We start from the raw sequence: 22,870 nt of genomic DNA, 5'->3' as shown, positions 1-22,870 counted from the left end.
TCTATAAGGTGACACGGGACTTCTCGTTATCATTGGAGCTTGTGGAGAAACCTTTGGCTACCAGTCCAAGAAGCTTCATGGCTCGTTTGATGAGAATAATATGGAAATTGAACACCTGATGGAGGCAAAAAGGAAAGCCTTTAGGGCCTGAAAAAGTGACATTAACTGAACAATGAAGAGAGGAGTGCATGCCAAGGCCAAGGCAGAAGTCCAACGTAAAACGAGGACTCTGAAAACCAATGGTAGACTGAGAGAGAGAGAACTCCAGCATATCACAGACATCAGCGATACAAGAGGTTTCTTCAAAGCTGCCAAAGCTGTTTACGGACCAAGAAACCATGGAATCAATCCCCTGAGGTCAAAGGATGGTACCCAATTCTTGAAAAACAATGAAGCCATTGCATCTCACTGGAGGGAGCACTATAATGAGCTCTTGAACCACCCCTCCACCATAATCCTAGAATCCCTTGACCAAATCCCTCACCAACTGTCTAGGGAAGATCTTGAACCATTTCCTATCCTGAGTGAGGTCTAATCTGCCACCAAAGTGAAGAAGTGTGGCACAACAACCAGGCTAGATGAAATCCTTGCTGAAGTCTTCAAAGAAGGTGGGCCAGAGCCCCACAAAAAGTTCCACTTTCTGATTCTCAAAATCTGGGATAAGAAGCAGATGCCATGAGATTTCAGAGACACATTGATCATCAGGCTCTTCAAGAAGGGTGACAAGCTGGACTGTGGAAACTATCATGGCATCTCCCTCCTGGCAATGGCAGGGAAAATCTTAGCTCAAATCCTTGTAAACTGACTCTTGCCACTCTCAGAAGAAATTCTCCCAGAATCCCAGTGTGGCTTCTGACCATTCTGAGGAACAGTGGACATGATCTTCACTGCCTGGCAACTGCAAGAGAAATGTCATGGGCTTCCAAGCCTTATACATGTTTCATGGACCTGAACAAAGCATTTGACTCAGTCAGTCATAGTGCCCTGTGGACCATCCTCACAAAGATTGGATACCTCAAAAATTCATTAGCATCTTAAGGCTGCTTCATGACAACATGCCTGCCACAGTATTGAGCAGCAACAGATTCCAAAGTGACCCCTTTGAGGTGAAAACAGGAGTCAAACAAGGTTGTGTCATTGCCCCATCACTTTTCAGCATCTTCATCGCCATGACCTTTCACCTCATTGATGGCAAGCTTCCAGATGGTGTGAAGACTGTCTGCAGAATGAATGGGAAGCTTTACAATCTCAGGAGACTGAAGGCTAAAAGCAAGATCTCCATGACCTTGATCATGGACCTCCAGTACGCGGATGCCAACATAGTTGCTGCTCTTTCTCCCACAGCCCTTCATACCATCTGAAGTGTCTTCACTGAAGCATACGAGAATCTCAGCCTTACGCCGAACATTGAAAAGACCAAAATGCTCCACCAACCCTCTCTGACAGGACAATCTCATGTACCTTCTATTGAAATCAGTAGAGAACTGCTGGAAAATGTGGAGCACTTCCTGTACTTTGAAAGTCTTCTTTCCGCTAAAGTCGACATTGATGCAGAAATCCATCACTGTCTGAGCTGTGCAAGCTCTGCTTTCGTCCACCTAAGACAAAGCATCTGTGAGAACCGTGACATCTGTGCCAAGATACATCTCCTTGTATACCGTGCAGTTGTTGTTCCTGTGCCACTGTATGCATATAAAACCTGGACACCGTATAAGTGTCATCTGAAGGCACTTTAACAAGATCATCAGCACTACCTGAGGAGAACACTAAATATGTCTTGGGAGGGTAGGTGCATAAATACTAGCACACTGGAAGAGTTGAACATGACCAGCACTGAACCCATTACTATTCATCAACAGCTTCGTTGGTTGGTCACATGGTTCAGATGTCTGATCAGTGCCTCCCAAAACACATTCTGTTTTCCAAGTTGCAGAAAAGACAGAGGAGCGTTGAGAGCCAGCGGAAGTGATACCAGGACATGCTGAAGGCACACGTGAAAAACTGCAGCATCGGTTTTGACAGTTGGGAGAACCTTGCCCAAGATCTTCCCCAGTGGAGAGTGATAAACCATGAATGGGTGGCACAATTTGAGAGGTCCTGCTGCAGAGCAGACAGGAAGAGACGAGAAGGAGAAAAGAGCATCAAAAATGCCCTGCACCCCTACAACAGCTAACAACACCTGCCCTTTCTGTGATAAGATCTGTGGCTCCAGAATTGGGCTGATCAGCCATCAAAGGACTCACAAATAGTAGGGTGACGTGAAGACGTTCTCCTTGTTATTGAGTGACCACCAAGAGGAGAAGTTCACATACCATGGGCTCCTTCAAGGCACTGCTCTGTACCAGATGAGCGCTGTGGATTGTACACAGAATTACCAACTTTAGGGTATGACATGACAACTTGGGCTTTATTCAGAATTACATAATATTCCCCAATAGTCTCAATGTTCATAATCAGCTTTTATTCTTGGAGGCACATAAGCTTGTTCAGATGGCCATCTAAAGAGAACATGCACATTACTGTCTGTGCACTAACATATTGCCTATTACAGGAGTGAGCAGGATGGGAAATCTCAGCCACTCCTCTTTCATGGTAAAGGTAGTGACTGATCTGAAGCAGGAAAGAGAACATGGGGGAGAATAATGGGGACATGGAAGACTCCCATCGGAGCTGCAAAGCATCCCCAAAAGGAGGAATAAAAGACTGAGAGCATCTGCATAATTAACTGTTGCCTACTGTAATTACTCCATAGTTCACATATTCCATTTCAAAGGCATTCACTTGGAGAAGATACAATGAAGTTCTTAGGACACTTTTGCTTCTATGCATGTATTTCCATTTTAAGGCCGTAATTTAATTACTTCTGATCTCGTCTTTTAGCCATCTAAGCAGCTGTAGGATAACAGGCCCACTTTCCATAAGCTTTTAACACCATGTCGCCATTCCACATCAGATTAAAAATAACACGGATAAAAAGAAATACCTGCACTGAAATGATGAATGTTTTCCATTGGTAGCTCACATGACAGCCATGGGGGGAAGACCGGATAGTAAAAAGGACAAGTGAACCAGTCTGGCTTGAGAAGGCTGGTAAAGTTGAGAAAGGTGCAAACCATAACAACTAAAGGCAACTCCCTCAGGCAGGCGAAAGAAGACAATCTATGATGTAGCATTTTTAGCTTCCCACTTCGCCACACAGATGTGTCCAACACGGGGGATGGAGCTCACCAAATTTCCGCATGCCAGAATGGCTGTGCCCTGGGATTACCCAGGTGTCTGTGCTTTTGCAGATCCACACTAACACGGCTACCCCGCTGATACTTGACACCAGGTGTCTGTGTCATCTCAACTTGGCCTCCAGGCACTTTTCCTCCCCTTGAAAGCACCCCTGCCTGGGCAGAATGGTATGACTTCTAGCTGATAAGCCAACTAGACTCCAGGCATGGGACTGCCATATCCAGCCCCCTGAACTTCTATAAGGTGTATCATGGGGTGGGAGGTAATTGGCTGAAGGGCCAGGTGAGATGGTCTCTTCAGCGTGTTGCTCGGGTGGAGTGGGGGGCAGCCCCGATTGACTGTAACTGTGGGGGCTGGCCCCCCACAGTCTATTGGGGTGTTGTGGGGCACGGGATTATTGGTTAAAGGGCGAGTTGAAACAGTCCCTTCCCCCAGTGACAGCAAGCCCCCAGAATTTTTGCCAAGGGAAGAGACTTCCCCCTGGTGACAACAAGCCCCTGAGAATCTTTCCCACCTTTGGAGCCATCAGTGCCCAAGCCAGGACATGGTGCTATCTGGCAGCTACACTGCAGGCATGTGTTTTTATTGGGAGGGGCTGGTTGGGTGCAGGAGGAACTCCGACTGCCTGGCACCTGTGTGTGTGGGGGAGGTGGGGGGCTGCCCCTGTACAAATGTGAACCACCAAAAAGAAGTTTCTCAGCCTGTCATACAAGTACAACCCTACAGCCTAACCACCACACGGGGCAGGGGCTGGTGCCAGCTCTGAAGAAACAATCTCGGCCTCTCCTGCTATATCCTGTGCGGGGAAGAAGTCACCGCTCTGTGTTGGGGCTATTTTTGTAGAATCATAGAATCATAGAAGAGTAGGACTGGAAGGGACCTCGAGAGGCCATCGAGTCCAGCCACCTGCCCTCATGGCAGGACCAAGCACTTTCTAGACCATCCCTGAAAGCCATCTATCTAACCTCTTCTTAAACAGCTCCAGTGATGGAGATTCTACCACCTCCCTTGGCAATTTGTTCCAGTGTTTGATCACCCTGACAGTTAGGAACTTTTTCCTAATGTCCAACCTGACCCTCCCCTGCTGCAGTTTCAGTCCATCACCTCTTGTTCTATCCTCAGAGGCAAGGAAGAAGAAGTTCCCTCCCTCTGCCTTATGACACCCTTTTAGATACCTGAAAACTGCTATCATGTCCCCCCTCAATCTTCTCTTTTTAATGGGTTTATAGTAAAGAAGGACATTTCTGAGCCTCTCATACAAGCATGACCACACTACCTAACTGCCATGGGAGTCCTGGTACAGCATTCACATGCACAAGCTTCCTGTTGCCTAATTCCTGTGCACCTAGAGAGCAGCAGAGATGGAAGCAGCCAGAGCAGACAACCGTGGGGCATAGTGGGACACATACGGGACACCTCTCGAGGCTAATAAAGTCAATTTAATGATATGGCATTTCCACGTTGGCCTTAATACAAACCTTTAAATTCAAACTTGACGCTACGCCAAGTCACTTTCAACAGTGTTATAATATTGACCTTAGTGCTCTGTAAAATCAACCTAATGGTATTTATAGTGAACACAGTGACAAAGTAAAATCAAGCTAACTGCCTTAAAATCGACTTTATCATATAATGCAGACATAGCCTAAGCTACTAACAGTGTGCCTGAAAAAGGGATTGTCTTTGACGGGCAGGAGCAATCCACTTAGTCTCCACCTTACAAAACTGGCAGAGAATCAGGAAACTTTGAGGCAATGCTCACAGGAGTTTAACTGAAATCCCAGTAGCATGCGTGGTTTGTTAAACCCTAGTGTAAATATGACATTGTAACATCAGAACTAAGGGTCAAAAGACATTGCAAATAACTTCAAAATTACATTCAGGAGTCCACTCATCATCATCAATAACTGTGGGTTCAGAGCCCATTGGTGTCTGATGCCTCTCTCACTTTTTCTTTCCATCTTTCCCTGCCCATTGCTGAGTGGCTTAGTTTCTGTAGACTAGCTCCACACCAATCTACTATATAATCTACCCATTCTCTGTGGGGTCTGCCTCTCCTATTCAAACTGTCCATTATGTTGAATACCAGGGTCTTGATTTTTCGTTCATCGTTCATTCTGCAAATATGCCCAAATAGTTGCATCTTCCATTTTATAGCCTTCTGCAGCAGATTCTCTTTCAACTGTATCTTCCTATATAATTCCTCATTGGTGACCTTCTGTATCCATCCTATTCTCAGAATCTTTCTATAACAACTCCTTTCAAATGCCAATATTCTTCTTTTCGAATCTTTCATTATCATCCATGTCTCACATCTGTACAACATGCTGCTGAATACACACATTTTCAAGACACTCAGCTTTATTCCTAAGCTAATTGCTTTGCTTTTCCAGATCTTGTCCATCACCTTCAAACTCGCTCTTGCTTTCACTATTCTAGTCGCTATTTCCTTCTGACAGTCTAGATCATATGTTATGTTGCTCCCCGGATACGTGAATTTCTCTACATTTTCTAGTTCAATACCTTCTACACTGATCTTCCTTCATATTTCCTTATCTCCAAGTACCGTTTTTTGTTTCATCAATGTTCATAATCAGTCCGTACTGCTTCCCTTCTTCATTTAGCACCTGCACTGTTTAGGCTAGCTTCTCCTCATCTTCCTCAATGATAACTGTATCATCCGTCAACCTCAAGTTGTTAATCTTTTCCCATGCACAGATGTTCCTTCTACCTCTTCCTGGATCTTGTCCATTGCTCTCTCCAGATGCGTGATAAAGATACGTGGTGATATTGGATCTCCTTGTCTCATACCTCTACTTGTTTTAAACCAACTTCTCAACTCCCCCCATGTTCTGACTGCTGCTTCTGCATGTCACTGATATCCTTCAACAACCGTATCAGTCTGCTATCCTCTCCGTATGACTCCAACACTGCCCAAGTCACTTTCTGATCTATACTGTCAAATGCCTTTGAAAATTGACAAAGCAAGTGTATATGTTCTTGTTCTTTTGTTGAGCTTTCTCCATCAGTCTTAGTGCCAATATCTGCTGAATGGTACTTCTATCTTTCCTGTTCCAATTGATAACATAAGTGGTAGTTGTAATTTTCTTTCAGTTGCCAATTTATCGACCCAACCCCGATCACTCGCTTAGTGTCTCAGACCTTGTTTGTCTGGGCGATGTCCAAGCCGGCATGTTTTATCATTTAGTCGTACTGCCAGCAGATTTAATTCATATTGTTGTTTCACGGTCAGCACATTGACACTCATCTGACCAACCCTCCTCTTTCATCCAGACTTGGGATTGGCTTGGAGGCTGTAGAGGCTTCATGGCAGAGTTAGGAGTCTACTGCAAGACTACTGTGTTGCCTTGTCTCTACACAGCCAATCTCCAGTTAGACATATTATTCATTCACTTATGCTTCTCAGTGTTCACTGTCTTTCTTTTCCTTCAACAGACAACTGAGATATTGTCCTGTTACCTGGGTATGATTCAAGGAGAAGAAAGCCCTTAGTGTGGGGAGCAAAAGAGAAAGCGTCTACCTAGGAGATCTTACTGGTGGAGATAGGCAGAGTTCAAGGGCCGGGCTATGCTTAGAACACTAGATTGGCACAGCTGCACCAATGCAGTTGCACCCCCCACCCAGTGCCTCAGTGATGATACTATTACTGTGATAGGAATAATTCTCCTGTTGGTATAGTTAATCCACCTCTGCATGAGGTGGTCATTATGTCAGTGAGAGGAGACCTTCCCCCAGCAGTGCTGTTTACACTGAAGGTTAGGTAGGTAAAATTGTGTCACCCAAGGGGGTGGATTCTTCACAATGCACGCGACATAGTTCTACTGATGTAAGTTTAGAGTGTAACCCTGGCCTAATGCTGTTTATGCTCAGATCTCAAATGAGGCCTTTCCACAGCCAGTGACATCCCACACCAATCTGACCTGCTTACAGTGACCTAAAGTAAACTGTTTCCATTTTGGACATGGTCAGTGCTATTTTAATTACTTCATTGTGCTGAGATACCTCAGAAATACCAGTAGGAAAGAGATTCAGCTCCTGCTCTGAATAGCGCACACAACCCACGTACATATTTAAACAGAAAAGGCACAATATGGGCATAATTTGGGTTAAAAAAATTCTCGGGATGCATCAGTGAGAACTTTGGCTATTTCCCCTTTCCCCACCCTATTTAAATATAATCCAGGTTGATGCAGAACATAATTTTCTTGTTAGCGACATCAGCTGTACTCAGCCTTTGATGATGCACTGAATATGCAAAGTATGACTCATCTGTGCCATCAGAAATACAGATAATTGTTTAGAATTTGTGCAAAGTATAGTAATTCTTCCTAATAGTTTGAGGAAAGGATTGCTCTGACACAGTGGCTACGTCTACACTAGCCAAAAACTTCAAAATGGCCATGCAAATGGCCATGTCGAAGTTTACTAATGAAGCGCTGAAATACATATTCGGCGCCTCATTAGCATGCGGGCGGCCGCGGCACTTTGAAATTGATGCAGCTCGCTGCCGCGTGGCTCATCCAGACAGGGCTCCTTTTCGAAAGGACCCCACCTACTTCAAAGTCCCCTTATTCCTACGAGCAGATGGGAATAAGGGGACTTCGAAGTAGCCGGGGTCCTTTCGAAAAGGAGCCACATCTGGACGAGCCACGCAACGGCGAGCCGCATCAATTTTGAAGTGCTGCGGCCACCTGCGTGCTAATGAGGCGCTGAATATGTATTTCAGCGCTTCATTAGTAAACTTCGACATGGCCATTTGCATGGCCATTTCGAAGTTTTTGGCTAGTGTGGACACAGCCTGTGACTGTTACATTAATGGAAGTGGGTGGAACTGATCCTTTACTGTTTCTTTCACATTGGAGTTTCAACAAGTAGCCTTACAAGACTCCTAAGTGCAGCAACAGAAGAATTAATTTTCCTCATCTTCATCTTCACTATTTCCAATTCCCCTAAAATTCCTCCCTCCCCACCCACCATAACCCCTCACTATCTCAGAGAAAGTCATTGGATGCCTCAAATTTAGCTCAGATAATTACACCGCTGCCAACTCTTACAACTTCATAATCAGCGTTGCAATATTTGGTGGGATTTTTAAATACCCCATCATTGGTGGCAAGTGATAACAGGAGAGTTTCTGCTTTCATTTTTATAAAAAAGTAAGTTTGTACCTTTTTGATTTCAGGGAGGATGTTGAAAATGTGATCCAAGTGAGCCCTAGAGATTCAGAACTGCACAAGCAATAAAAAGCAATGGTGAGTCATGTGGCACCTTAGAGACTCACAGATTTATTAAGGCATAAGCTTTCCTGGGTAAGCCCACTTCATCAAATGAGTTGAAATGGAACTTAGGCCGTGTCTACACGTGCCCCAAACTTCGAAATGGCCACGCAAATGGCCATTTCGAAGTTTACTAATGAAGCGCTGAAATGCATATTCAGCACTTCATTAGCATGCGGGCGGCAGCGACACTTCGAAATTGACGCGGCTCGCCGCCGCGCGGCTCATCCAGATGGGGCTCCTTTTCGAAAGGACCCCGCCTACTTCGAAGTCCCCTTATTCCCATCAACGCATGGGAATAAGGGGACTTCGAAGTAGGCGGGGTCCTTTCGAAAAGGAGCCCTGTCTGGACGAGCCGCGCGGTGGCGAGCCGCGTCAATTTCGAAGTGCCGCTGCCGCCCGCATGCTAATGAAGCGCTGAATATGCATTTCAGCGCTTCATTAGTAAACTTCGAAATGGCCATTTGCGTGGCCATTTCGAAGTTTGGGGCACGTGTAGACGTAGCCTTAGAGAGGCAGAGTATATATCAGAAAACAAAAGAAATACTTGTCGAGTGTAGGACCAGAGTTAATGAGTCTAATCAAATCAGGGTGAATGTGTCTCATTGGCAGCATTTGTTGTGGAAAAGTGACTATCAAGAGAGGGGAAATTGTCTTTGTGGCATGTTAACCAATCAAGATCCTTAATCAGTCCTAAACTATTTCTAACTGAACTTGCAAATGAACTCCAGTTCAGCTGTCTCCTTTTGTAATTGGGTTTTAAATTTCCTCTGAAGAAGGATAGCTACTTTCTAATCCCCTACTGAATGACCAGCTAGGTTAAAGTGTTCCCAGGCAGGTTTATTTGTGTTACCCTTCCTGATGTCTGATTTGTGTCCATTTATCCTTTGGCCCAAAGACTGACCGGTTTGGCCAATATACATAGCATTGAGGCATTGCTGGCACTATACATGGCCATACAAGGGCATTGCTAGCACTTGATGACAGATATCATATAACATCCACTAACTTATGCCCTAATAAATCTGTTAGTCTCTGAGGTGTAACACAGCTTCTCATTGTTTTTGCAGGTACAGACTAACACAGCTACCCCTCTGAGACTTTTTAGAAGGCAAATAAAAAGAATGTAATCTATCATTTATATTGTTTTTTAGTTTAAAACCATGAGATTTTTAAGATTTGAGGCCTGAGTCAGGACTTCTGAGTGAGTGTAGCAGGCAAATTTTGATACGAGGCATTCTTAGTTATGGTACATATTGTCTGTAGATCAGATAAAACTCAAATAACAGTATTACCCTTCCAGCCATCCTTCCAAAATTATGAATGAATTGTGTCATAGAAAAACACAGCGTATTGTGATCACCCAAGGAGTTCCAACAGACCTTCCTGCACAAAACAGCAAGAACATGGCTCACAGCAAGCATTGTAGCACATTTCAACGTGGGTCCAAGAACAGAAAGAACATAGCACAAGTTAGTCAGCGTAACACTACAGTGTCCTGGGGATAGTGTACAAATAATTCTCCAAACAAGCTGTTCCCCAAATGCAGTGCTACCAGATTTGATCTCTTCTTTAAATATATTCAAAGGCCTGAATAAGTTCATACATTGGATCCTTTTTCTCCTTCCCTAGATGCTCGCATGAAGAAAAACAGCTGGTTTGCCTCATATCACAATTCAGTGTTACTGTCTGTCAGAGTTCAAAAATGTCCACACCATCTCGGTGGCACAGAGAGGGACAAGAGAAAGAGACAATCAATGACTCACAACACCAGATATAATTTAGATAACATTCTTGTTGTAATGCTGAATTATCCAATATGTATCCCAGTATGCTGTTATCATTAACATACTTTTAACTTGACAGCTTGTTATACGGAGTGATAAACTGCTCCTTTGAGGAATCTATATTGTAATGTTACTTAGAGGTTCAATGAAAAAACGTTTTTTTAAAAAAAGTTGACTTATCTCTTTTAACTAGTAAGTCTAGACTCATTAAAGAGAGCAGGTAGATATTTGACTTTCAGAGACAGGCAGTACTTCTGAATTTAGAAACTTATTTGAATGTTAGCCAACAATTTTAGAGAAAACAGCCAAATTATTAATTAACTCTTTCTCTGCAAAATAAATGGATTATTCTGCAATAAATACACATAGAAGCCTTTACTACTGATGTAAAATAGCAACTGATCCATCCCCCTGTACCACTAGAAGCCGCTCTGTTTGAAGATGTAATTCCTCTTGATTGGCTGAGCATTGCTTGAAGAGATGTATCCTGTCTGCAAGTGCCCATCACAGGGTATGTGCACTGCATTTGGGCTGAGGGTGTGGTAGTGAGGAATCAGAGAGTCATACATCTTCCCTAGGGAAGGTTTTTCCACAGCTAACTGAACATCAGCAAGTCAGACAGGAAAGTATTTAAAAATGGCTCACTCGAGAATTTGGCAGGCTCTCTCTTACAGACAGTCCCATTCCTGTCCACTTGGGAGAAAGGAAAACAAATACACCAAAGAATCACTACAGCGATGCTCATGGGAGGTCCTTGAAAGGGACACTTCGGTAATCTGGGATAATGTTCACTTCACACCCAGACGGTGTTGATGGAACTCTTCCAGTCTCACCAGCTGTGAAGAAAACACCTCCAGGAGCAGTGGCAGCAAATTGTCCCGACTTTGTGTTGTGGCACAAAGAAGGTAGAGACCTCATGCATGTAACCTGACTTCCTTTTGGGGCATAATGTAACTCCCAGAGGCTTTGGCCCACTGGGACAGGCTAATCCTTTCCCCAAAACTGGGCAGCTTGCCGCTCAGCCAGAATCATTGCCCTTACAGTGTAAGTGTGGCTTGAAAGGCCACATATTTGGGGCTAGATTAGGACGCTGCGAGGTGGAGAACAGTTCTCAGAGCTATAAGGATCAGCTTTTAAAGTGACCTCCCTCAAGCCCCTCTATTTTACCGTTTGTTTTGCCTGCCGGCTGTGCAACTGCCAATGTTTAGTCTCTTGGCCAGATTCCAAATGGTGTTTTACTCTTCTTGCTTGCAGGTCTCTTTTGCTGGCCTCTCTCCACTCCAGTATTGCAGATTTTTGTTAACCCGTGGCAGTTTTACTGGAATTGTTAGAATTTCCTCCCAGCCCCCAAGCTCTGTCTGGCATCAAAGTGCCCCTCAACATATCACTGAAGCTCTGCATAAGCCATGACTAGAAAAGTCTGACTGAAGATCCTGTTGCTGAGTCAGAGGCATCTCTGAACTCTGGATGGCTTGAACTGAACCGCTGCCATTTCCCTATTTAGGTTGGGGCTTTCTGATTTGCAGATGGAAGCCCAGGAGTAAAAACTCGGAATTGCCTGAAAAGTAGTGAAGCAGTCATTCGGAGTGGAGGGGAGGGGCTTTACATACCAGTGTTAAAGAGTCATCCCAAAATAATTATTCCGATTGACCTCACACACTGCCAGGCACAGCTTTATCTATTCCTGGTATTTTCCAGATAACGTAATTCTGTTTCATCTGGACCATTCCCAGGACATTATCCACGAGCTGCATAAGTTGGATTGACCACAAACCGCATAAATGAGGTTTGCCAAGAGCCCATCTCAAGTCTGAGGGCTGCTCTTCTGCAGCTTCTCTCTCGTCGCCTCTTCAGAATGCGTCACGCTGAAAACAAATATTCTGCTCTGCTGAAAGGAAACTGATACGTTCAGCTTTAAGTGATGCAAATACTAAGAAACCGTTCTCCCGCCCTTCCAAACTAGATGGGTGTTGCTGTGCACACAAAAGAGTCCAATTTAGGCTATTTCATGCCAAGTGGGGCAGGCACATTCAGAAGCCAAAAAGCACCTGTTGGAGAGCACTTGCCTGCAGCTACCTCTAGTAAGCCAAGAGAGCTCATGCACCTCTGCTGATTGCAGAGGTGCGAGAGGTGGGCCCTCAGGCATGCGAGAACTAAAACATTCAGGGGATTAGACGTCAAAAACCAACATTTCAACTCTGCCTGATAAGCAGCCAGTGAAGATCTCAGGTGTCTGAGAGTGATCTGTATGTGGCACAACAAGACACCTATCTTACAGGCTGCCAAATTTTGCTTCACCCTGTTTGTGGGTAGAGATAAGGTGTAGCCCCCATCTCAAGCATGGAGAGTGATAGCAAGTTCTGCACCTTAAAAGAATGGTCCTAGGCAGATGGAGGTGGAAATAAAGCCAACACGGGTATTGCTACTCTGAGCAAATAGGAAAGGGCAAATAAGCATCACCTTTGTAATTCAGACTGGAAATAAGTTGTTAATTTTTATCAGTGAGGGTAATTAAGCATTGGGAAAACTTACCCAAGGTGTGACGAATTGTTCACTGTGGCAATTTTTAAATCAAATTTGAATTTCCCCCCCCTGGACACACATGCCTCTGTGCCCCTTCGTCTCTGTGCCCAGGCACTGCCCTCTGGTGCTCTGGTTGGCTGGAATCTGATTGGACTGGAGCCGCCTCCTGTCTCCCAGGTCCCAGCAGAACCTGTGGTCTGGATCTGTACCGCGGCTTGCATGATCCACTCAGTGAGGCTCAGGGCTCCAAACCCTCCATGCTGCCGTGGGCTGGATTCTGTGGAAGAGGAGCCCCAAGCCTCAGGGTCCAGAGCCAGACAAACTGTGCTCTGGATCCAGACCGTGGAATGGGGGTTCCCCACACCTGCCCGAGTGTTGTCCTGTTTATACATGAGGTCACAATAGTCCCTTCTGGCCTTGCAATTCATGAACCCAAAGGTTGGTTTTTGCAAGCAAATATGTGACACTGTCTTTTGTGATACGGGATGCAGCTAACAATGCTCACAACTCCAAAAATACAACCATACAAGACTCACAGCAGGATGTAGTTCTAATTTTCCATATACCCGTCCAGAGAATTGTAATTTGAGGACAAATTCTGATATGCTTTGCTAATGCTATTCATCCAGCCCCACATTTATAACAGTGCACAGGGATTTATTTAAGTGGCAACCATAAGGTGTAAACGATACTTCCCATAGACTATAATATACATATTGCTTGTATTTCTGAGGGCAGGTCTACATTACAGGGGAAGGTCGAATTAAGTCATGCAATTTCATCTATGTTAATTACGTAGTTAAAGTGGATGTATCTTAATTCTGGCTTTTGCAGTGTCTCCACTAAGGGAGGTCGATAGAAGCCTGCACTCCCGTTAACTTCCTGTACACCTAACGCAGCAATAGTGTGTGTCAGGAATACCGCAGTTGACAGGGCTGCCTTGTAAATTGAATTTAGCACATCCCCACTCGGTGCGCTAACTCATCTGTGGCAGGGTTGATCTTCCCTGTAGTGTACATACAGCTTTATCAACTGAAGACATCCAGGTGAAAGTTGTCACCCTGTTGTTATCTTTGCAGAGGATAACGTTTTATACAACACCAAATATGTGCTAGGCCTATTGATACCAATGGCAAAAACTTCACTGACTTCATTAGGGCAGGATTTCAACTGGTCTTAATGTTGAAGAGTTCACATCTCTCTCATAATAATGTTAGCTTTGGGACCTAATCTGCTCCAAGTGCAGAACTCCCACAGGGATTTGGTTGCAGAGAGCAGTAGTTGGAGCAGATCTCTGATGTCTTTTGTATTTGAATCAAATGAGCTCCAGTACTGCCACGTATTTCAGAAAATGGTTTTGAAGGCATCTACCACTTTAGAAGCAACTCTTCCATCTGGTGCTTTTTAATAAAGTCAAGTGACACCTAATGACTGTCTCAAAACGTATCTGATTAGTAAGTACTTACAAAGTTTTCTGTTGGGAAAAATTGTTTCGGTTAAAGGTGATAAAAACTTGTGATGGTTCAGTTATTGTTCTCTTAAAAGAAAAAAAGAAAGCGCAGTTCTTCATAACCACAAGGAAAACATGACAGATTCTGTACTGTGCTACTATTTGCTGGTACTGAGTACTGGCAACTTGGCGTCTCTAGCTGTAGGATTGGCTAGGATGAGGGTGCTGCTGAGTACCGGCTCCTCTTATATTTTTACAAAAGAAAAAAAAAAGCAGCAGTGGATACCCCTGTTGTGCATTATCAACTATATTTTGCATCCCTTTCTATTCACCTCTTAGATCATCCTTTACTCATGCGCTTTGACTGAGTAAAAACTGCAGAACTTAATCTTAAGTGAACCCTAACTCATTGCGAATATTTTATTTAGTATCCTAACAAAAAAGTTGTTGAAAAAACTCCTCTCATCTTCAATCAGTTCTTCAACATGGCATGAATTATAGATCAAATTACTTAGTTGATGCTGATGACTGGAGTGATCCTAAGATTTAGATCAGTTTCCTCTATTTTGGTAGATCATAACAAGCCTCAGATATAATGAGGTAAAGTAATAAAATTCCCAGTTTGGTAGATTAACCTTAGGTTCATAACAGGCTCTTCCAAGGTGGATCAGGATCTTTTCCTTTGCTATAAAGGGAAAGCAGCAGATTTTGTGTCCATTTTAAAATAACCAGCTGGGAAATAAAATGCGTAAAAACAAGAGGTAAGACCAGTGCTATTTTTGTGATGGTACATGCCAGTATGGCATACCATCACCTTTTGTCAGAGCGGGCTGAGAGCTGGAGCCCCTGCTGGCCCCCCCAACAGTGCAGGGCTGGGAGCTGGAGCCCCCCACCTGCCCTCTGGCAGCCCCAGCATCCCAGGGCTGGACACAAGGAGCTGTACCAGCTCCTCTTTTTTTTTTTTAACCAAAAAAGCACTGGGTAGTACTAAGGCAGGATATGGAACACCTTATGTAAGGTTCAGACTGTGCCTGAATCTAACTGTATTTGAATCGTATACATATGCTACATATAAGCCGCAGGTCTCTGTTAAAGTATTTTCCCAAGGAAAAGTATCTGCACCCAGGACAAGCCTATGATGGCAAAGTTCATAGCAAGGAGAAAGCACCTGGGGAAAAGAATGCAAGAGAAAAGCTAAATCAACAACTGCAAAGAAACTCTTGCACCTATAGAGCAGGAAGGGGGAAGACTAAGAAAAATGCAGATCTCCCGAATATCATTCCTCAAACAGAATGGCTTCAGGCTTTGAAAAGTGAACTACACAAAAATCTTGTGCTAGCCAAGTCTTGTCTCTTAATCATTTACAAAATCAACAAAATGTGTGGTGTTTTAACAAACTAGTAGGATTTCAGCTGCAGATGTATTTGTTTCTTCTGGTAATACTCTGAACGTGAGGGCAATGGGTCAAATTCACAGGTGATCTAAAACGTCTAAATCGAAAGAGTTTAAATTCACACAAAGTCCAGCTGCCACAATGTAGCCGTGTCTACACTTATAAAAAAAACTTTGAAATGGCCATGCTAATGGCCAAATCAACGAATACTAATGAGGTGCTGAAATGAATATTCAGCACCTCATTATCATGCTGCTGGCTGCCGTTCTTCAAATGTGCCGCAGTTCACTTGCCCACAGTTTGTCCACATGGGAGTCCTTTTTGAAGGGACCCTGCCAACATTGAAATCCCCTTATGCCTATAGAAATAACATTTCCTTCCTTACTTTCTCTCCCCCCAGTCATGTCTTTATAGAATCCTATCATATCCCCCCAGCCATCTTTTTCCCAACCTGAAAAATCCCAGCCTTCTTAATTTCTCTTCATATAGAAGCTGTTCCAAATCTGTCTTCAATTTGTTTTCCTTTTCTGTACTTTTTTCAGTTCCAATATATCATTTCTGAGATGGAACAATCACATCGGTACATAGTATTCAAGAAGTGAGTGTACCATCGACTTTTGGAGAAGTGATATATTTTCTGTCTTATTGTCTATCCCAGGGGTCAGCAACCTTTCCAAGGTGGAGGGCCGAACTTTGACCTTTTGACCTCTGTGTGCAGTTCCAGTGCCGGTGATACTTTTTAAAGCCACTAATAAGTTAACTATCTGTGCCAAGGCAGATCCCTTCCCTTCACAACACCCATCAAAGTATCAAAATTGCCATTCTGCAGCTGTTTGACAACAGATGGCACAATCATTTCTAGGTGGACTTTCATCCTCCTTGTTGGCTGCATTCCAGGAAAGGCAAAACAAAATATAAAAATATTTAAATTCTCATTATAAGAAAAAATAATTGCAACATAATGGTCTAGTTGATTTCCCCCCAATGCTTCAGCCACTTGTGACATCTGAGAGAATACATACTGTGCCTAAAATTGGAAATTTGGGAAGATGAATCAACAGACCCTGCATGTTCAAGTACAATGCCCTGACTGAATGTACATGGCAGCGTTTGCTGTTTGGGCTGCGGCTGCACATTGAGTGGATGTTTTCAGAGAACTATCCCAGGTCTCTTTCTTGAAATAGTAACAGCTAATTTGGACCCCACTGTTTTACATGTAATATGTATCTTGGCCCCTTTGCACTTACGCATCGCTTCTAAGCTCTGTCCACAGCGCTTATAAGTGAATGTAAAGCAGTCCGAAATGTGTGTGTCACATCCTGAGGGGCCAATGGGAGAGGGTGTTTGTACTGGAAACAGAGGCACCCAGAGGTGTGGGGAGCAAGGAAATGACCCCGGTAAAGAAATGTCTGGATTTTATAACACACAGTATTTATTTCAAAACCAAAAAAGCAGTCCAGTAGCACTTTAAAGACTAACAAAATAATTTATTAGCTGATGAGCTTTCGTGGGACAGACCCACTTCTTCAGACCATAGCCAGACCAGAACAGACTCAATATTTAAGGCACAGAGAACCCAAAATAGTAATAATTTTTTTTCTTATTTGTCCACCTTGTTTACTATTTTGGGTTCTCTGTGCCTTAAATATTGAGTCTGTTCTGGTCTGGCTATGGTCTGAAGAAGTGGGTCTGTCCCACGAAAGCTCATCAGCTAATAAATTATTTTGTTAGTCTTTAAAGTGCTGCTGAACGGCTTTTTCGATTTGATAGTAGATAGACTAGCACGGCTCCCTCTCTGTTAGTATTTGTTTCAGTGGTGCCTGTGCCAAATGCATGTGAATACAGGTCTTGCTCTAAACCTCAGAGGCCACATTCTGGCTCAGTCCCCATTGCTCTGATGTTTTGTGTGGTGCAAAACTGGCTTAGGCAGCAGGGCCAACAGCCGCCACAGGCCCCCTGGCAAGGTGGAAGGGGGTTCCAGCTCTGCTCCCTGGAAGGGACGGGGCCAAGGGCAGAAAGAGTGGGATCAAGGGCAGTCAGCTTGCAGTCTTGTCCCAGTCATGGCACTGGCCCCATCTCCCATTCCCTACCAGCCATGTGCAGCCAGAGCAGCACTGCCATGGTTTCTCAAGGGGGCCCAGTGCTCCAGCTGCTGCTGCTTTGGCAGCAGTGGTGGCCAGAACTCCAGGCCCCTTTGAAACACCAGGCCAGGGGGCAACTGCCCCATTTACCCCCGGGGTCTGTTGTCAGGCATGGAGGTGTGATTGGGCGGGAGCGCAGGAAAGAAAATCAGAGCCTGAACGCACTGCACCCTAGCCAGCCCCGGCAGGTGGAGCACGCCCTAAGGAACACTCTCCACGGCGGAATTTAGAGCAGGGTCCCACTGGATGTCAGGCCCCAATTTTCATCCCTGCAGTCCCCCCCCCGCTCCCAACCTGTCCAATGGGATCCAAACCAACCGAAATGTCTGCGTGTGTAAGACAATTAGTCTGTAGAATATAAACTTCATGAATCTGCATATAAATGTGAATACACGGACATGAAAACAGTAACACAGGTCAACATTTCTAATGCGATGGATGAGCCTGAGATGCAGCAGCCAATCACGCTGCACCCCCCCCATGGTATTTCACACCCTCCCCGAGGAGACCCCCCCCCCACCACTTTGCTCACCCCTGATTTAGAGGCCCTTAAGCCATAGAATAAGGTTTGCGGCTCATGGGAGTAGAAAGGTAAATTTCATCTGCCTTCTCCACAACACTGGTTTCTGCCCTGAGTGCAAGTGCGCTAGCTCTGGGTTCCTAAAGAGCTTGCTTGCTAGGCACAAAAAGCTTGCAGCGTGGTTATTCCAAATCAAATACTGCACAGCCATTAAATACACAACCAGTGGTTAATGAAAAGCAGGAGCTGATAATGAAACATGCTAAAGAGCTCCTATTAGTAGCACAAAGGCTGGAACATTTATCAGCCTGCTCTCTTCTTTTGCTCAACATCTTGGGGCTCCACACTACAGCAACACAAATAATAATAAGAAAGACACATTAGAGCAATGACTTATTTGTTCACACTCCACTGTACTCCCTCTTTGGCTAGCACATTTTATGCACTCAGGAGCAAGCCTGATTAAATAGAGATGGAAACATTAAATATAATTTAACAAGACTAAAATGGAAGCAGTTTCTAAAGATTGATGGCTGTCCTGGCAAGGTTTTCTATTCTGCACACTCTCTGAGGGCAGGGAAAGCCTTTGTGGATATAAATCTAAGCAAGCAATTAATTTGAGTGTGCTACTAAGTTCCCATAGCCCAGCCTAAAGGTAATTCCTGACTATTCTATGACGTCAAGAAAGCACAGTAAATAGCTATTGTCTTTTGTAAAAGCTCTGTTGCTGGGTAACCTCTAACAACAGTGGGAAGGTTTCTTTTAGAGGCATCCTGGTTTACAGTCTCAAATCACTGCCTGGGCTGCTTAGATTCACATAGAAGAGCCAATGTTGTTATATGTAGACAAGACTGAGGAGGTGGTTATTTATGTAAATCAGGGTGTAGGCCAAGTTCCTGAAATACTTTATTCCTGTGACATATGTTTTATTACTCAACATACAAAAATATTTGTAGATTGGATGACTTGGGATGCTAGTATCAGATATAGACCTGTCAGCTCGAGGTCCACTTCTCAGTCTGACACCCATACTGAAACTGTACCCAGATGGACCTCCACTCAAGTCCAAGTAGCAACACTGACAGGCTGCCAAAGAAACCATATCCAGACCACTCACCAAGGAGGTCACCTGTTATGAGGAGAAGATTGAGTTGGAGTGTGGGGAAAAGGCCTCCAGGGAGGACGATGAAGTTTCCATTTGAAAAGCGATATAAAGGCTGAGCTTGGGTTGGATGGGCCATGTCCAAATGCCATGCTGAATCTTCTCTGCGCCTCTCAGAATACTTTCTAACCTTTTAGTGCTGCCACTGTCCAATCAGAGCTAGCAATGGCTGTGTGGTGGGCTTGCAGTATTCCATTTTTATTCTTCTGTAATTGCAAGAGATATTGTTTATCCTTCAGTACTTTCACCTCACGTTTTCCCACTTGCAGGAAATTGTGGGAAGGGTCAAACAATTCTATAATGCCAATAGATGTTGAGTTTCAAAAAGGTGAAGCTTTAGAACCACGTAGCAAATTGCCAGCAACAAATGGCAAACAAGACAAAGTCAATAGCTTTAAATAAAACTGTAATCAGTAAATTTCACTCAGTGTGCACATGGTGAAATCAGCATTTTACTGATCAAAATCAGATTCTTCCAGCCCTACATTACAGCGATTTGTCAACAGAAGTTTTTGTCAGCAGATATCTTCTGGCAAAACCGTCAACAGATCGTGGCCAAACTGCCAAGTGGATTTCAAGACCAATTTGCTCTGCCTACAGAGAGTGACTGGACTGCTCCGCCACTCTCTCAACAAAATGGCCAACTGGAAGCACAGCAGACAGGGCTGCCCAGTGTCCCGGAAGCCCTGTATGTAGACAGAAGTCCCCCAGAACATCCAGACCAGCTTTCTGTCGACGGAGGCGTTGTGCCTTGTGGGGAGCAGGGTACAGCTGTTGACAAAAGAGCTGTGTTCTGTCAATTTACTGTTGACAGAACTCCTTGGGAATCTGGAAGCTCCCCAGGTTTGGTTGACAAAACCCTCTTGTGGAGACGTAACCTTTGTGTCAGTGCAGCATCACAGCCTTGGCTCAGGCCATTGCTCACCTCCCAGGGACAGCATGCAGTGGGTGCAGAGTGTAGTCAAGGAACTGCTGCTGGTGGAGAGGAGTGCCTGCTGCTCTGGGGCCCCACAGTGCTATCAGCAGTCAGGGAGGAGAAGCAGTTGCTCAGGAAAGGAGCAGCCCAGTAGCAGCCAAGGGGAGGTGAGTCTACTTGAGGAGACCCAACACCTCCTCTTCTCATTCATCCAAGAGGGGCCCCAAGACCTCCAGCAGGCCAAGAGGAGCAGAGAGAACTCCCACCACACCCAGTGTTTGTACACTAAACTTCCCTGCAAGGAAGAACCCCAGTATGGACAGCGAACCTTGGGTAATGGGCCAGCATTGACTTCCCTCATTGCCATCCCCAGCACGTGTCACTTGGGGAACAGTCTTGATCTTCTGTCTGATCTATAATGGGTGAAGCGTGCCCCTATTCTATTCAACGTCCGTGTTTTGAGAGGTGGCCCATCATGCTTTGGCCATACAGGCAGGCACAGAGTTCAGGAGAAGCTTGTCACCTGTTGTCCCCATATTTGCCCTCTGCATAAATGGAATAGTACTTTAGAGTATCACACCATTATTTGGGTTTGTGGGTAGTTAGAGCTGAGAAATTTGTTAGAATATATAACAAATATGCCTTAGCTGAATTTCCAGTCTGTCTGGGTTTTGTTCTCCCCGGTCTAGCAAATGAGTTTACACACAGGAACGTTCACAGATACAGCAGTTCTGTAAAAAATATTTGCAGAATGGACTATTGAGCTCATAACTGCAAATACTTGCCCAGGAAACATTCAGGGAACTGAAATGCAGCTGGGGAGAGAACTTCAACCCTCTCCGGATAGCCTGTGAACAAGGAAAATGGCACCGTTTACGCCCTGCTTATGTGGGACCTGTGCTGGCCCTCTGCCTAATGGAGAATTTCACCCCATGGGACCTACATGTCCAGTCAGAATAATTCAGAGGCTGAGCTATTTTCAGATAAATGCTTGTGAATGGGCCCCAGAACAAGAATTACTTGCAGAAAGCCCGAGGCAAATAAATGTGAACAATGAGTACGTTTGAGAAGATCCCAACACACTTCACACAAACAAGCCAAATTGGAGTAAACTTGTACTTTATTTTTCACTCCATTCTTACACTACAGTATCTGGTTGTGCTGCTCACACAACCTGTAGATTGATTTAGCTCAGCTAATTTTATTTTTTTAATCATAGACTAGGTAAATCATGTATGGCAGCAAGCACACTGCCGGAACTTAAACAGTGAATAGTATTAACAGCACTAGGGCTGTGTCTACATGTGCATGTTATTTCAAAAAGACCGGTCCTCTTTCGAAAGAACAGAGGGAGCGTCTACATGTGCCATGCGCTCTTTCAATCAGAAATTGGAGGAGCGCGGCCCAGACATCGGAAGCTGGACGCCGATCCCGTAGTGGGAAGAGCAACCCCTGTCAAAAAAACAACATCAGAAGAAGGCACATGTAGACGCTCCATGGCCTGCTCTTTCAAAAGAGGAGTCCTTCACGATGGTGCCCAGCTGGTGCATGGAGACGCCCTGCCCCACAGAGTGGAGCTCTATGACCCATGCGTCCGGCCACTCTTAAAGCCGCATGGACCCGGAAACCCCATGGCAGGAAGCTGAGAGCAGGCAAGCCATGAACACACGAGCTCCTCACCGCACGGCTACTCAGCCACCCCCAATGACAACCCAGGCCACATGGCCAGCTCCTGGCAGCCCCCTGAGCCTCAGCGTCCCCCACTTCAAGTCCTCACTGGGACCCCAGGAGCCCGTCCCAGAAAAGAAGAAAAGGGGCCCCTCCTGGATGGACCCTGAACTTCAAGACCTCTGGGGCCTCTGGAAGGAGGAGGAGGTCCTCTGGGAGATGAGGTTCAAGTGGAGGAATGCCGTTGCATTTGCCCGCCTGGTCCGTGGACTCTCCAGCCAAGGCCGCCTGGAATGGACCCCAGAGCAAGTCCGGAGCAAAGTCAAGGAGCTCTGGCAGAGCTATGCCTGGGTACAGGATGAGGCTGGGCGCTCAGGGCCAGCTCCTTCCACCTGCCCCTACTATCGGGAGCTCCACACCATCCTGGGGCCCTGGGACAACTCCTCACCCCAGAGGTCCTGGACACCTCCCCAGACCAGCCCAAGCCAGAGCAGCCAGGACCAGCCAGCCTAAGCCAGGGGGCAGACACCACCCAGGAGTGGTCCATTGATGAGGGTGACCTCATCATCGACATTCCTTTGAGGTCATCCATTCGGGCCACGGGGAGCTGGGCATCACTGGAGATCGTCCTGGGCCCCCTGGTAAGTGCACAGTGGGGCTGGCACCCCAGCCAGTGGGGTAGGGGTGGCACCCCTGCCAGTGGACTGGGTAGAGGCCTGGAGGCCCAGGGCCAGACACCCCGGCTGGTAACAGCCCCTAACGCACCCAGCACCCAG

At 45.3% G+C, this 22,870-nt stretch overlaps 1 protein-coding gene across 4 annotated transcripts in view; it reads left to right on the top strand.

The window, feature by feature from the left end:
- The window catches only part of METTL21C (methyltransferase 21C, AARS1 lysine), a 61,098-nt gene that overhangs the window by 18,737 nt on the left and 19,491 nt on the right, over positions 1-22,870 (top strand). Inside the window, exon 1 of one of the 4 annotated variants that reach the window (XM_074989757.1) lies at positions 8,027-8,465. The exons of 2 other annotated variants lie outside the window; for them this stretch is intronic. The gene's annotated coding sequence lies outside the window, so the exon portion shown is untranslated. Of the gene's footprint in view, positions 1-8,026; positions 8,466-8,492; positions 8,511-22,870 lie in introns of those variants that run through there. One more of the 4 variants, XM_074989768.1, reaches the window with a different exon arrangement.

This window comes from Carettochelys insculpta, chromosome 1 (assembly GCF_033958435.1).
Source record: "Carettochelys insculpta isolate YL-2023 chromosome 1, ASM3395843v1, whole genome shotgun sequence".
In the NCBI taxonomy this organism is placed as follows: Eukaryota; Metazoa; Chordata; order Testudines; family Carettochelyidae; genus Carettochelys; species Carettochelys insculpta.
This window is presented reverse-complemented; position numbering and strand designations above follow the sequence as displayed.